Consider the following 15,542-nt stretch of genomic DNA (forward strand, 5'->3'; position numbering starts at 1 on the left):
ATTTAGTATAATCACTTTAGAGAGCAACTTGGTAATACCCACTAAAGTATATGATGTGTGTAACTAATGGCTGCAAAGTCCACGCCTAAAGATATATTCTAGGGAAATTTTCATATCTGTGTACAATAAAGCATGTGCAAGAATATTCATAGCTGAATGGTATATAAATGCAAAGAACTGGAAATCAACTAAATCTGCACCAAAAAAGAATGGGTAACTAAATTGTGCTGTAATTATAGAAATAATAAACTATACAGTGATAAAAATAAGCTATATGTACATGCATTGACATTGATGAAATTCACAAACATAATGCTGAGTTAAAAAAAAAAAACTTTTAAAAGAAATATAAGTAGCATCCCCAGCCATTGTGGCAATGAAAAATCCCACCCACATTTCTAAACATTAGAAGGTGCTCCTTCTAATGCTGCTCCTCCTGTGTTCCTCCCCCCATTTTAGGAACCATTAATCTAGGATAATGCTATTATTCTATTTTGAACTTTTAGACTTGTTCTATTTGGAATTATTAGACCTCCAAGTAGAGATGTCAAGTAGACAATTGGTAAATGCATTTGGAACTTAGGGGAAAAATGAGGGTTAGAGATACAAATTTTGGACTTACTAGCAAATAGAAGACATTTAAAGTCACTGCATTAGGGATCCCTGGGTGGCAAAGCGGTTTGGCACCTGCCTTTGGCCCAGGGCAGGATCCTGGAGACCCGGGATCAAATCCCATGTCGGGCTCCCTGTGTGGAGCTTGCTTCTCCCTCTGCCTGTGTCTCTGTCTCTCTCTGTGTGACTATCATGAATAGATAAATAAAATCTTTAAAAATAAAATAAAATAAAGTCACTGCATTAGATGAGCTCTCCCAGAAAGAGTATAGACAGTGAAGATAAGAGGGTCCAAGACTGAAGCTCTAGCAATCATTTCTTTTTTATATTGGATAAAGGAAGAGAAGCCTGTACAGGAGCTAGAATAAGCACAGCCTAGGATATTCTAGAAAAATATGGTGCTATAGCAGCCAAAAGGGGAGATTGTTACAAGGAGGAGTAATTAACTGAACAAATTCTGCTGAGAAGGGCTGTAGCCTGACCACTTTTGTCATTATGGCAGAAACTATTATTTATCCCCCAATATTGCATCCCCCTTTGCTCGATAATAATAAAATCACCCCTGATTTTTACCCCAGTGCATGGCTAATCAGAAATAAAAGCTATAGGGGCACTTGGTTCATGATCTCAGGTCATGATCTCAGGGACATGGTATTAAGCCTCAGCTTGGGCTCTACACTCAGCAGGGAGTCTGCTTGGGATTCTCTCCCTCCACTCCTCCACTGCCCCTCAACCCCACTCGTGCACACTCTAGTGTGCCCTCTCTCTCTTTCTGACATCTGGATGGCTCAGTCAGGAGAGCATGCAACTCTTGACCTTGTGGATGTGAGTTTGAGGCCCATGTTGGGTATAGAGATTAAATAAAAATCTTTTAAGAGGGCAGCCTGGGTGGCTCAGTGGTGGCTCAGTCCAGGGCATGATCCTGGAGACCTGGGATCGAGTCCCATGTTGGGCTCCCTGCATTGAGCCTGCTTCTCCCTCTGCCTGTGTCTCTGCCTCTGTGTGTGTGTGTGTGTGTGTGTGTCTCATGAATAAATAAATAAAATCTTTTTAAAAATCTTTTAAGAAAAGTACCGTGATGAGCAAAGAGTGATGTATAGAATTGTTCAATCATCATATTGTACACCTGAAATGAATATAACACTGTATGTTAATTATACTTGAATTTTAAAAAACAATTTAAAAAATTTTTAATAAATAAAAGCTACATTTTTCTAGCCTCCCTTGCAATTAAGTAAGACCATATCTGGCTAATGAGATGTGAAAGTGATGTGTGCAACTTCCATGTCATTCTTTTTTTTTTAAGATTTTATTTATTTATTTGAGAGAGAGAAAGCAAGCAAGCATAAGTGGGGGCAAGAGGGAGAGGGAGAATCAGACTCTCTGCTAAGTATAGAGCCCAACTTCGGGCTCGATCCCAGGACCCCAGGATCATGACTTGAGCCAAAGGCAGATGCTTAACCGACTGAGCCATCCAGGTGCCCCAACTTCTAGGTCATTCTTAAAGATAATGAATTGTTCTCTTCCCACTAGCTGGGTATGGATGTGCACAATTGGGCTAAGCAATAAAAGGCAACAGCACAGCTATGGGAAAGCAGCAATAGAAGGATGTCAAGTCCCTGACAGCCTGGAGCTTGATTTTTCTATTTTTTGTGTGCAAGATGAATGTCCGAGCGCCTAAAGGCCAGAAGTCTAGTGCCTTCTGTAAGAGTGGTTTTTTTGGTCTTCTTGCTAATAGATGTTTAAACCTGTGACAGAATAGGTCTCATCTATGAAAACTGCCTTCAGAGTAACAGATCACAGAGATAACAGAGAGTGAGGTTGTTGGAGGTATACCTGGAACTTGCCCCAAGATCTCCAATATCCCCCAAAGTTGTCTAATAAACTGTGAACAACCAAATTTTCTTGAGTCTATTTGCTGCATTTGATGCAGTGAACAGGTAACATAACAAATTATTGGCAGGTCTTCTATAAGAGACAACATATGGAAGTTGATAAAACAATACAGATTCTTTACTAAAACTTTGTCTAAAATAAAGTATTTGTGACATATGAAGGGGCCATTTTGTGTGGTAAACTTTCTAAAAATTAAATTGTAACACTCAAACAGTAAAGTGCATGACTTTCAAGTGTATGATTTAATGAAGCTTCAGAAATAAATAATACCTTGTAACCACTACCCACCCTTGAAACATAGAACATTTTTAGCGCTCCAGAATGTTTCTTCATGCTCTCCTTCCAGTCAATACCCTCTTAAAAGTATCTATCATAGATTAGTTTTGCTTATTGAAGAAGGCAATATAATTAGAATCATGTTGTATATATACAGTATATGTGGTATATGAATATGCCACAGTCTATCCATTCTTCTGTTGATGGACGTTGGTCTATTATTTTTTTAAAGATTCTATTTACTTATTTCAGAGAGAGAGAGAGAGAGAGAGAGCGCAAGCATACGTGGAGGGGAGGGGCAGAGTTTCTGTTGAGCAGGGAACCCAATGCAGGGTTTGATCCCAGAACCCTGGGATCATGACCTAGCAAAGGCAGACACTTAATCAACTGGGCCACCCAAGTTACCCCTGACATTTGGTTATTATGAATTAAATTGCGCTGAACACTCTTGTTCATGTCTTTGGGTAGATGTATGCACCCATTTCTGTCAGGTGTATAGCTAAGAGTGAAAAACCTGGGTCACAGGGCAGGTGTGTGTTTAGCTTTGATATGCACTGCTAAATAGCTTTCCAGTTTTCCAATGTGGTCATATCATTTTCACAAGAACCAACAACATGTCTGCTAAACATCCTGGGCAGCACGTTGTCATTATTTTTAATTTTGGCCATTCTAACGGTGGTGTGGTATCTCACTGTGCCTTTAATTTGCATTTCCTTGGTGATTTACAACATTCAGTACCTTTTTATGTGCTACTTTCCCTTTGAACATCATCCTTTGTGAAACATCTATCCAACTGTTTTGTCCACTTCTTTTAAAGATTTATTTTATTTTATTTTATTTTATTTTATTTTATTTTATTTTATTCATGAGAGAGAGAGAGAGAGGCAGAGACACAGGCAGAGGGAGAAGCAGGCTCCACGCTTGGAGCCCTACTCGGGACTCGATTCCGGGACTCCAGGATTGCGCCCTGGGCCAAAGGCAGGCGCCAAACTGCTGAGCTACACAGGGATCCCCCCTGTTTTGGCCATTTTTTAAATTATGTTATGTCCTTTTTTAAAAAAAATGGGTGTTTAAGAGTTTGTTTATATAACCCAGATACAAATCCTGTGTCAGATATATGTATTGTGTATATCTTCCCCCAGGCCATGGCTTGCTTTTTTTCACTTTCCTATTAGTGTTTTTGGATGATTACTGCATTTTATATTATGTTTAAGAAATCACTGCCCACCCCAAAGTCACAAAATATTCTCTTTTAGAAGATTCATTGTTTTTTTTTTCTGACATTTAATTCTGTGATTCAATAAAAAAAAATTCTATGATTCATCTCAAATTAATTTGGGGATATAGTTTAAGGTAGATGACAAAGTTTTTTGGTTTGGGGGTTTTTTCCTACATGGATTAAAAAAATCAAGTGGTTTAGCACCATTTATTGAAAAGATTGCTACCATGGCTAGCTCTAGAATAGTTATCCACATTTAGAAAGAAATGTTTTTAAAAAGAAGTGAAAATAGCCACTTAAAAAACCCAGGTAGTACATTCGTGTTCATAGCAGCATTATTCATAATAGCTAAAAGGAGGAAGCAACCCAAATAACTATTGCCTGATGGGTGGATAAGTAAAATGTGGTAAAATGTTAACAGTGGAATTAAATTCAGTACTTACAGTAGAATTCAACACATACAAAGGAATTCAGCCTTAAAAAAGGTAGGAAATTTGGCAGTATGGTATGGCATACATGAACCCCGAGGCCATTATCCTAAGAAAAAGAAGCTGATCACAAAAACACAAATATTATACAGGATTCCACTTATATGAGGTACTTAGAGTAGTCACAATCATAAAGACAAGAAATATAATGGTGGTTGCCAGGGGCTGGAGGAGAGGAGAATGAGGGGTTACTGAATGGATGTAGAGTTTCAGTTTTTAAGATGACAGAATTATGGAGATAGATGGTGGTGATGGTTTCACAACAACCTGGATGTGTTTAATGTCATTGAACTGTACAGTTAAAAGTGGCTAAGATTGGGCAGCCCCAATGGCTCAGTGATTTAGCGCCGCCTTCAGCCCAGGGCGTGATCCTGGAAACCTGGGATCCTGGAGTCCCACACTGGGCTCCCTGCATGGAGCCTGCTTCTCCCTCTGCCTGTGTCTCTGCCTCTCTCTCTCTCTCTCTCTCTCTCTGTGTGTGTCTCCTCTGTGTCTCTCATGAATAAATAAATAAAATCTTTTAAAAAAATTAGTTAAGATAATATTAAGCACCAAAAATTCAACCAAGTAATTTAAGAGATCAAATTGGCTTTATTAAAGGGTTCATGAATTAGGCAGCACCCCATCTAGCAGACAGAGAAGAGTTATGTCACACTGCAGAAAAGGAAAGGTTTTTAAAGGGAGAGAGGGAGAAAACAAAAAAAAATTAGCCAAGAACGTCTTGTTTCAGGCAAGGTTACCCTCCTAAGGGGAACAGAAAGGAGTTTATCAGTAAACTTTCTAGTACTGACCAGGATATTCCATATTGACTAGTTAAAGCTTAAATTCCCAGGGGTAGGGAGGTTGAAAGCACCATCAAATTATGTATTAATTCTTGGTTGGCTGACTTGGGGCCTTAACACAGTGACTCCATTTTGGGCCTGTGCTTTTATCTTTAACAGTGGTAAATTGTATGTAATATGTATTCTACCCCAATTAAAAAAAGAAAAAGAAGAAAGAAAAGAAAAGAAAAAAAAAAAACACCCAGGCAATAAGCAGCTAAAAGAAGTGAGTATGACTTTGCTGATTCCCTGAAAATAAAGACATCTGTACAGAGTGGTTTTAGAGAAGTTAAGTGTAGAGTGAAGAGTTTGTTGCCTCCGACGTTATAAACCATATCAAGTCCCAGCTGGAAGAAGTGATATATATACTCAAACTGGGTAATTTGAGAGCTTCATAAACCACCTTCTATAAAGGTGTGGGCAGGGCATAACTAAACTCTGGGGGATAGGGATCCCTGGGTGGCGCAGCGGTTTAGCGCCTGCCTTTGGCCCAGGGCGCAATCCTGGAGACCCGGGATCGAATCCCACGTCGGGTTCCCGGTACATGGAGCCTGCTTCTCCCTCTGCCTGTGTCTCTGCCTCTCTCTCTCTCTCTCTCTCTGTGTGACTATCATAAATAAATAAAAATTAAAAAAATAAACAATAAAAAAAAATAAACTCTGGGGGATAGAGCAGTGTCCCAGGGCTAGTCATATGGAGGGCTCTATTAGCCTGCGAAGGGCTGGCTGAGTAATACAAGGAAGTGGTCACCGGTGACAGAGGACTGTATGGAGAGGCCATCACAAGAGGCATCCAACTCACACCAACCCTGTAGAGATGCAGCCAAGGGAAGAAAGGTCAGAGCATCTTGCTCCTCTTCCGATCTCTTCATCAGGGCTCTCCTTCAGTTAGACCCAACTGAATGAATGGATCGTTCTTCTGGGTGGAGCGTGGATCTGGAGGGGCAAACAGAAGAACCAGTGCACAAAATACAGGAACACACTTTGTCCAAGAGGAGGAAGAGGAGATTTGCGCCGATCACTCAAGACCAGAGGTGGATTTACAGGGAAGCTAATGAGGTTTAAGCTTTAGAGCCTCTCAGCTGCATGGGCTTCTCCCAAGGCCCTGGGAAGAACCCTAATCACACATTCTCAAGATCATGTTTTTGTTAAATTTGCAAAAGTCAGATATTTTAGTCAAATCATTAAAACTGGCATTCTTTCCTTTTTTTTTTTTTAAGATTTTATTTATCCATGAGAGACACATAGAGAGAGGCAGAGACATAGGCAGAAGGAGAAGCAGGCTTCCTGCAGGGAACCTGATACAGGACTCGATTCCAGGACCCCAGGATCACGACCGGAGCCGAAGGCAGATGCTCAACTACTGAGCCACTCAGACGTCCCTTCTGGTGTTCTCTCCATTTCAAATTTCCTACCATCCCATTTTGCCTCATGCCTGGTAGTACTGAAGTGATATGGGCATTTTTGTTATCTGTTTAAGAAGACATTGAATTGAGAATAAGCCATTATGTCCATAATTTAAACAGACATTTTAGAACATTCCAATAAAACATGTGAGGAAATTACAGGCTTCTGAGTTGTTTCTTAAATAATTGGGAAAAATTCAGATAAAAATAATGGAATATGAACCTAAGTGATAAAGGAATGACAGAGTCCATAGAAATTATTCTGACTTCAAGAAGCAAATTATACCAAAAACATTTTAGATCATGCCAATAGTAGCAAATTATTAAGTAGAAGAGATAAATTCCAAAAAAGAAAGGAATAAGCTTCTTGGATTATTTATAATCCAATTAACAAAGAGGAGAAAATCATAAGAATGAATTGTAAAAAAGTTAAATTTTTGATGGCTTAAAAATGACAACAAACACAACCCAAAATCAAAACACACCGTTATAATGAGTGCCATCAAGTGATATTTATACCCCCTCAAATCTGACAGTCCATATGTGATAAAAGTTTTCCTAAATTTGATGATACTCTTAAATATTTATAAGGCATCACTAATAACAACGCCTTTCTAAGCACCCAATAATATAAAGCATCCTAGAGAAATTGTAACTATCCTAGAGGAAAGACTGAATTACTGTTAACCATTTCTGCAGAAAATACCCTTTCTGTGGAAAATATTACAAGATTATTGTTATATGAAGAGTGATCAGAACCTATGCAGCCAAAAATGTAGGAAAAAAAAGTATTCTAGAAATGTTCCTGGCAGTTAACTAATTTAAAATGTTAATTTTTTTCTGTATTTTGTGGTATTTGTCTTTATTGTGATTTACCTATTTTTTTCAAAGATTTTATTTATTTATTCACGAGAGACACAGAGAGAGAGATAGAGGCAGAGACACAGGCAGAGGGAGAAGCAGGCCCCATGCAGGGAGCCGGACGTGGGACTCCATCCTGGGTCTCCAGGATCACACCTCGGGCTGAAGGCGGCGCTAAACCGCTGAGCCACCCAGGGCTGCCCTGATTTACCTATTTTAAAGAGAAACTCATTTTCCTACTTAATTTGATATTCTTTTTCCTTTTTAAAAATTTTTATTTATTTATTTATTCATGAGAGACACTGAGAGAGGCAGAGACACAGGCAGAGGGAGGAGAAGCAGGCTCCCTGCAGGATCCTGGTGCGGGACTTGATCCCGGAATTCCAGAGGCAAAAGCAGACACTCAACTGCTGAGCCACCCAGGCGTCCCTGATAATTCTTTTTCCTAAAGTGGGTCCCTCCAAATTGCATTTAGCATCATGCCCCACAAGTTCTGATATGACTCTGCTCAAAATACACACAAAAAGGAGCTGGTAAGTAAGGTCACTGCAACAATAGCAACAGCAGCAATTGCATTAGAGTATGAAGCCCTCTCCCAGGTTGGATGGCAGGCACGCAAAGAGCCTACGGGGGCCCCTGGGCGGCTCAGTTGGTCAAGCGTCTGCCTTGGGCTCAGGTCATGATCCCGGGGACCTGGAAGGGAGCCCCGCATCTGGCCTCCTGCGCGGGGGGTGGGGTGGGGGAGTCTGCTTCTCCCTCGCCCTCTGCCTCTGCCCCTGCTCTTGCTCTCTCTCAAACAAATAAAATCTTAAGAAATAGGGGGTCCCTGGGTGCACCGCTCAGCGGTTTGGCGCCTGCGTTTGGCCCAGGGCCTGATCCTGGAGACCCGGGATAGAGTCCCACGTTGGGCTCCCGGCATGGGGCCTGCTTCTCCCTCTGCCTGTGTCCTTACTTCTCTCTCCGTGTGTGTCTCTCATGAATAAATAAATAAAATATTTTTTAAAAAATCTTAAAAAATAAAAGAGCCTAGGAACCTGATTAAAGAAGGAGAGGGTAACAACAATACTAGCTGAGATGGGTCAGTTGCAGTGTGGAGGAAACGCAACTTTGGCAGCCAAGTGATAGAAAATCATTCCAGAAGCAAAGCTACTCTAAGAAATTCCCTATGAGGCAGAGGTCTCTCCGGAAAGCTTTGCGGAGCCTGGAGCAGCATTGGAAGATCTGATGGACCTTCTCTAAACACACACGGTGAAATCCTACTTTGAGGGCAGCGCCTCCTACTGGGCGGACTGCTCTAATCCACTCGCTGGGGAAGAGAGCGTAAATGTGCAATTAGCAGGAAATGTGCAATTAGCAAGGGAAAGAGCAGAAATGTGCAATTAGCAAGGGAAAGGGCGCGAGCCTACTCATTCAAAAACAGACATGAAGTCACAAATTAACTCAAAAGAACTAAGGGGAATTTTGAGACAATCAAGGGAAATCAGATGAACTATTGTATTGTAAAGGTGTTACTAATAAACCATTCGTCGCCTTTGAAAAGAATTCTCAAGAAGAGAGCTAAGAGGGCTGCAAGTTTTTTGTTTTCTGTTTTTGGTTTTGGCTTGTTTTCATTTTTACCATAGAAATCTTCAAGAACACTATAGAATTAGAAAGAATAGTATAGTAACTCCCCAAATACCCATCATCCAGTTTCTACATTTATCACCATATGATCAAGTTTGCTTTATCTTTATGCTGCCCACTTCCCTAAAGCCCTCAGCAGACTATTTTAGGCCAAATGGCAAACATCATGATTTCATCCAAAAAAGTCTTGCATTAGTATAAGGACTTTAAAAAACAGTTTATTTTTCTTTTAGATTTTATTTTATTTATTCATCAGAGAAACACAGAGAGAGGCAGAGACATAGGTAGATGGAGAAGCAGACTCCCTGTGTGGAGTCCAACCCCGGGCTTGATTCCAGAACCCCAGGATCACTACCTGAGCCGACGGAAGACTCTCAACCCCTGAGCCACCCAGGAGCCCCAAGGATAAGGACTTAAAAATAACTGTCTTTACCATTATCATACTCAAAACATAAAATTTAACAAAAATTACTTACTATCATCAATACACAGTCTGTATTCAAATTTCCTTGATTGTCTCATAAATATATTTTCAGCTCCTTTATTCAAATCAGGATCCAAATCTGATCCACCTATTGCATTGTTGATATGCCTCTTAAATTTCTTTTAATCTATAGGTTCTTTTTAAAAAAGATTCATTTATTTGAGAGAGAAAGAGAGAGAAAAGGGAGAGTACACGTGAGTGTGTGTCAGCAGGGGAAGGGGGCGTGGGGTTGGGGGAAGTGGCAGAGGGAGAGGGAGAGAGAAACCTCAGAAGGCTTCTGCTCAGCATGGATCCCAACATGGGGCTCTTTCCCACCACCCCTGAGATCACAACCGCAGCCAATATCAAGTGTCCCACGCTCAACTGACTTGGGCCACCCAGGCTCACCTTTATAGGTTTTCTTTTGTTTTCTGTACCATTCATTGGTTGATGAAATCAAGTCATTTCCCCATAGAATTTGTTATATTCTAGATTTGGCTGATTGTATCCTGGAGTGTTACTTAAAATTTTCCTCTGTTCTCTGTATTTCCTATAAACTGAAAATTAGGTCTAGAGGCTTGATGAGATTCTGGATAGAAATTTTGCTGGTGATTGCTGTGCTCTTACCGCATCGCATCGGGATGCATGTACACAGTCTGTTAGTCTCCTTTTTGGAATATTAAAATTAATCACCCGGCTCAAGTATTGTCAGCCTGCTCTATCATCATAAAGTTCTCCATCAGCTTCTCACCTGCTAAATGATTTTAGCAGCTGTCAATGATCATTGACCAGATCCATTATTTCCTTAAGATGACAAAATGGTGATTATCATTCCTTCTGTATTCATTAGTGGGAATTCCTCTAGTAGGAAAAAAAAAGTTTACCACATTCACGTTTTGGTTTCCTTGATGTAGAGCTCATACAGGAAATGCAGGATATATGCTTGATTTTTCTTCTTTTCACCAATTTTCAGAATAATGAGTTGGTTTCTTGAAATTCTTCAAGAGTAACCATTTACTTTGGCTTCAAGTTTTGAGGTTAGGTTCCCCAAAGCAAGTCCAACAGTGCTGAGGATGGGACTAAATAGCACCGCCTGAGACGGTAACCGGCCCCTAAGCCTGCTGAACTGACCGGTTTGTACAAAGCCTCAGGTAAAATGAGGACAGGGAAGTGTCTATTGAATTTGGCAACAGGAAAGTTATAGGTACCTTGATAATAGTAGTTTCAGTGATATGGTGGGAATGGGTTGTAACAGTGAACGGGAGGTGAACAACTGGAAAAAGAGAAGGAATGACCACTCTGAGAACTTTTGTTATAAGGGGAACTAAGAGATGAGTTGCTCCCAAAAAAGAGTTCTAGGGTCAAATGAGGACTTTTTATAACAAGGGTTTTTTTTAAAAAAGATGATCCTTGGGCACCTGTGTGGCTCAGTGGTTGAGTGTCTGCCTTTGGCTCAGGTCATGATCCTGGGGTCCTGGGATCAAGTCCCGCATCAAAGTCTGCTAATCCATCTGCCTATGTCTCTGCCACTCTCTCTGTGTCTCTCATGAATAAATAAACAAAATCTTAAAAAAAAAAAAAAAGGGATCCCTGGGTGGCGCAGCGGTTTGGCGCCTGCCTTTGGCCCAGGGCGCGATCCTGGAGACCTGGAGATCCTGGAGATAGTGTGCACTCTGCAGTGGGAACAAGTATCATCAAGCTACAAAAGCTCAGAGGTTTATACTGAGCAAACTCTAGTGTGTTGGTCCTAGATATGATGTAGCATCCTTCAAGAGACGTCAGAAACACTTACGTGTTGATTCTGGTAAAGTACAAAGGCCAGAAGAAAGACATAGAGTCTTAATTCACATACAAAAACAAGAAGTGCTATAATTGGGGAAGTGTGGGAACTATGCAGTGTAGAAGAGGGACGACTTCCCCCAAGAAATAGTGTCTGAACTAAGACCAGCAAATGACTGACTTGATTTGTTTTCCCACCAATCATGCCTCACCTCCCTCTTTTCCACAGTTCCTGGAAGCTCAAGCCCTTCCGATCACCTCCTCTCACTTTGTTAAGCACAGCTCTAAATCCGACCAAATCCCCCACCCATCTGACCCTCCAAAACTCTTTCCATGTGCCTTCTAGAACCCTTGACTTGCAGATGTGTGATAAACATGCTCACCTATACTCTTAACCTCTTTCATCAACATTTCCTCTGACTCCTTGACCTTACTATGTGTGATTTTTTTATCTCCTGAGTTCATCGGCTCCTCTACAGTCTTTTTAAATGAAGTAAGTATTCCTCTCACATTCTGTATACCTCCAAGCCAGAATAAGAGATACTTGTTTTTTTTCTCTTTGTCACCCATTTCCACTCAACCTGTTCTTCCTTCTTTCTTCAAAAGCCTCAGCTCCTTATTCTATGGTTGAATGATCTCCCAATCATGCCCACTCCTTCACTGAAGACTTGACATCTGGCTCAATGTCTTCCTCTTCATCCCTACTCTTACCATTTTTATGTGTCCAATACCCTGGGTTCTCCAATCCACTGACCCCACTACTGTTTTTTACCTGTCCATTGTTAACTGTCCATTGTTTGTTAACTGTCCATCAACCTGTCTTGTCTTGCTCTCCCCCTTGTCTATCTTTGATTCCTTGGTCCCTCATTAAGAAAAGCAACTTAGGTTAAAAAGTAGATTTTTTAAAGATCTTATTTATTTACCCTAGAGAGAGTGGGGGGTAGAAGGGGCAGAGGGAAAGAGAGAGAGAGAAAATCCCAAGCAGACTCCACGCTAAGAGTGGAGCCTGACTTGGGGCTCGATCTCACAACCCCAAGACCTGAGCTGAAATCAAGAGTCAGATGCTGGGATCCCTGGGTGGCGCAGCGGTTTGGCGCCTGCCTTTGGCCCAGGGCGCGATTCTGGAGACCCGGGATCGAATCCCACATCAGTCTCCTGGTGCATGGAGCCTGCTTCTCTCTCTGCCTATGTCTCTGCCTCTCTCTCTGGTGTGTGTGACTATCATAAATAAATAAAAAATTAAAAAAAAAAAAAGAAGAGTCAGATGCTTAACTGACTGAGCCACCGAGGCACCGCCAACTCTACTTCTTTTATACTTACCTCCCCTGCTGAGTATAATTCCAGACTTTTAGTAGGCCTGCATCAGAGTAGCTGAATACTGGAGCTGTTGTGGATTAAATTTACGATCAGAAAGTTGAAAGAAGCATTCAGCATTTGCTCAATAACTGTGTAACATCTACCTAGTAAGGTCAACATTTCACTCTCTCAGTCATCAACTGTTTTATATTTTCTTTTTCTTTTTTTCTGTTGGAAATTCCAACTCTCCCTAGAGTACCTGGGTGGCTCAGTCGGTTAAGTGGCTGCCTCTTGATTTTGGCTCAAGGATGTGAGATTGGGCCCTATGTTGGGCTTTGTGCTCAGTGCAGAGTCTGCTTGACATTCTCTCTCTCCCTGTCCCACTGTGCCTTCCCCCTGCTCGCAGTGGGGGCACTCTCAATATAAATACATATATACATACATAAAATCTCTAAAAAAAGAAAGAAATTTTAACCCTCCCTAACTATCACATACCTAACTAGTATGATCTATCACATACTTTACTGAATAAAATGTAGCAACTAAACAGGGACTCTAACCACCAACTCTTTCAGTATCTTTATCAATATTTTCTTTCTTTCTTTTTTTTTTTTTACCATTTAACTTGTTTTAATGTTTCTTCACAAATGGTGAAAAATACTAAAGTACAGACAAGGAATAATCATAATGTTGTGGCCAACATTATAAATATGGAATTATAAATTTAAAACATTTTCTGGTTTAAAAAATAAATCTGGTAGTCAATGCAGCTCTGCGGGGTCTCTGCGTCTAGTAGGGCCGGTCTCTGCGCTCCTGACGGTGCTCGCCTTTATCCATTTTTCCAGGTCCTCCACGCCCGCCTCTTCTTCCTCCCATCTGTTCCATCAAAGGTCCCGGGGGCCCACCAGGACCGCCTCGTCTTCCTCCGCCAAAGCCACCTCGGTCCACGCCCCGGCCACCACGGAAGCCCCCTCTGTCTCCACCGCGGCCACCTCTGAACATCCCACCGGGACCACCGCGGTCCATGAGGCCACCTCGTCCTCCCCGCAGGCCACCAGGGCCGCCTCTGCCACGGTCACCGCCCGGGGGCGGGAAGGGTGGTGGAAGGAAGCCTTCAGGCTTCGGGGCCTTACACTGGTTGCATTCTGTTCTCCAGGCCAAGTTCTGGTTTCCACACCCCGGATTGGGGCACTGCCAGTCCCCAGCTCCGTGCTGGACGTTTCCTCCTCCAGATGGGTTCCCTCGGGAACCCCGGGGTCCTCTTGGGGGAAAGCCACCTCTGTCTCCTCCACGGCCTCCCATGCGACCCATGGGGCCCCCAGGACCTCCTGGGCCCCCTGGACCTCCACAGAGTGGCGGTGGCATCCCTCTGCCCTCACGGGGAGGCATACCACCCCGCATGCTGTTCATTGGAGGTTTCTTCCGAGCAAGAGAAACCTTAAGTTTGCTTCCTTGAAAATCTTTCCCATCAAACCACTCCACAGCAGCCTTGGCAGTTGGTGGGTCTTCATAGGATACTGTAGCATCACCTTTGGGCTTTCCTGTTTCCTTGTCCAAGTAGATATGGATCATGGGTTGTCCGGTTCTCTTGTTCATCTTAACAACTCCACATTGCTTAAAGAAGTCAGCCAGATCATCTAGAGTCACATTGTCATTTAGGCCTTGCACATAAATTGCACTGTTGTCAGAGTCTTCATCTGGATCTACAGGTGGGCCTAGATCAAGATCTGGTCCTTCATCCATGGGTCCACCAGGCTTATTGAAGCCACCTCGCTCTCCAGCGCTGCCCATTCCACCGCGTCCTCCTCCCCGCCCACCTCTGCTCATGCCTCCACGATCAAATCCCCCTCTTCCCCTGCCCAGGTTATCAGGGCCACTCATGCTCTGGTTCTCTCCTGGTCCGGAAAATCCTCCAGACTCCTGCCCATAAACACCCATGCTACTGGGGTGGTCCTGTCGGAATGAACTCTGCTGCCCGTAGCTGCTGCTCTGTTGGCTATATTGACTTGGAGCCTGGCTGTAGGATCCAGTTTGGGGGGGATAACTAGTGGGCGGCTGCTGCCCATAGCTGCTTTGTTGACCATAGCTACTCTGCTGTCCATAGCTGCTCGGCTGCCCATAGGTGTTCTGCTGAGAGTAACTGCTCTGATCATAACTAGTCGGCTGTGGAGAGGAGTAGCTGGTAGGAGGATAAGATGGTGGTGCTGTGACTGGCTGCATGGGGTAGCTCCCAGGTACCTGGGGATAACTGTAGTTACTCTGTCCATATCCTAGGCTGGGCTGGTTGTAACCCCCTGTGCTAGATTGAGGTTGACTAGTCTCAGCGGGTTTGTTACCATCCTGTGGTCTTGCAGGTGCGGTGGCTGCTGGCTGCTGCCCATAGGCTGGGTAAGCAGGCTGAGTGCCATATGCAGACTGAGCTGCATAGGAGGCCTGGGTGGTAGTGACCGTAGCAGTGGTGGTATCATAAGCACCAGTGCCGTACCCCTGGACAGGCTGACTGTATGCCTGGGGGGCAGTTGGAGTAGTATAACCAGCGGGAGGCTGTCCATAAGAAGTTGCATAGGCGGTCTGCCCATAGGTCGCAGTGGTCTGAGCCTGGGTATAGCTGACATCAGTGGGCTGTCCATAGGTTCCATAACTCTGCTGCCCATATGCCTGGGTGGTCTGTGCATATCCTTGAGTTGGTTGGGCGGTGTATGCACTGTAGCCCTGCTGGGCTGCAGCTTGGCTGTAGGTACTGTAATCCGTGGACACCATTTTCTCTCCTTCCCTCTCGTTCTCAATATTTTCTATTTTCCCA

General features: G+C 42.9%; 1 pseudogene; it reads right to left on the bottom strand.

Annotated features, from left to right (window-relative positions):
- Nucleotides 1-13,348: 13,348 nt before the first annotated feature.
- On the bottom strand, nucleotides 13,349-15,517 carry LOC144304937 (RNA-binding protein EWS pseudogene; annotated as a pseudogene).
- Between the last annotated feature and the right edge of the window lie 25 nt (nucleotides 15,518-15,542).

This window comes from Canis aureus, chromosome 34 (assembly GCF_053574225.1).
Source record: "Canis aureus isolate CA01 chromosome 34, VMU_Caureus_v.1.0, whole genome shotgun sequence".
In the NCBI taxonomy this organism is placed as follows: domain Eukaryota; kingdom Metazoa; phylum Chordata; class Mammalia; order Carnivora; family Canidae; genus Canis; species Canis aureus.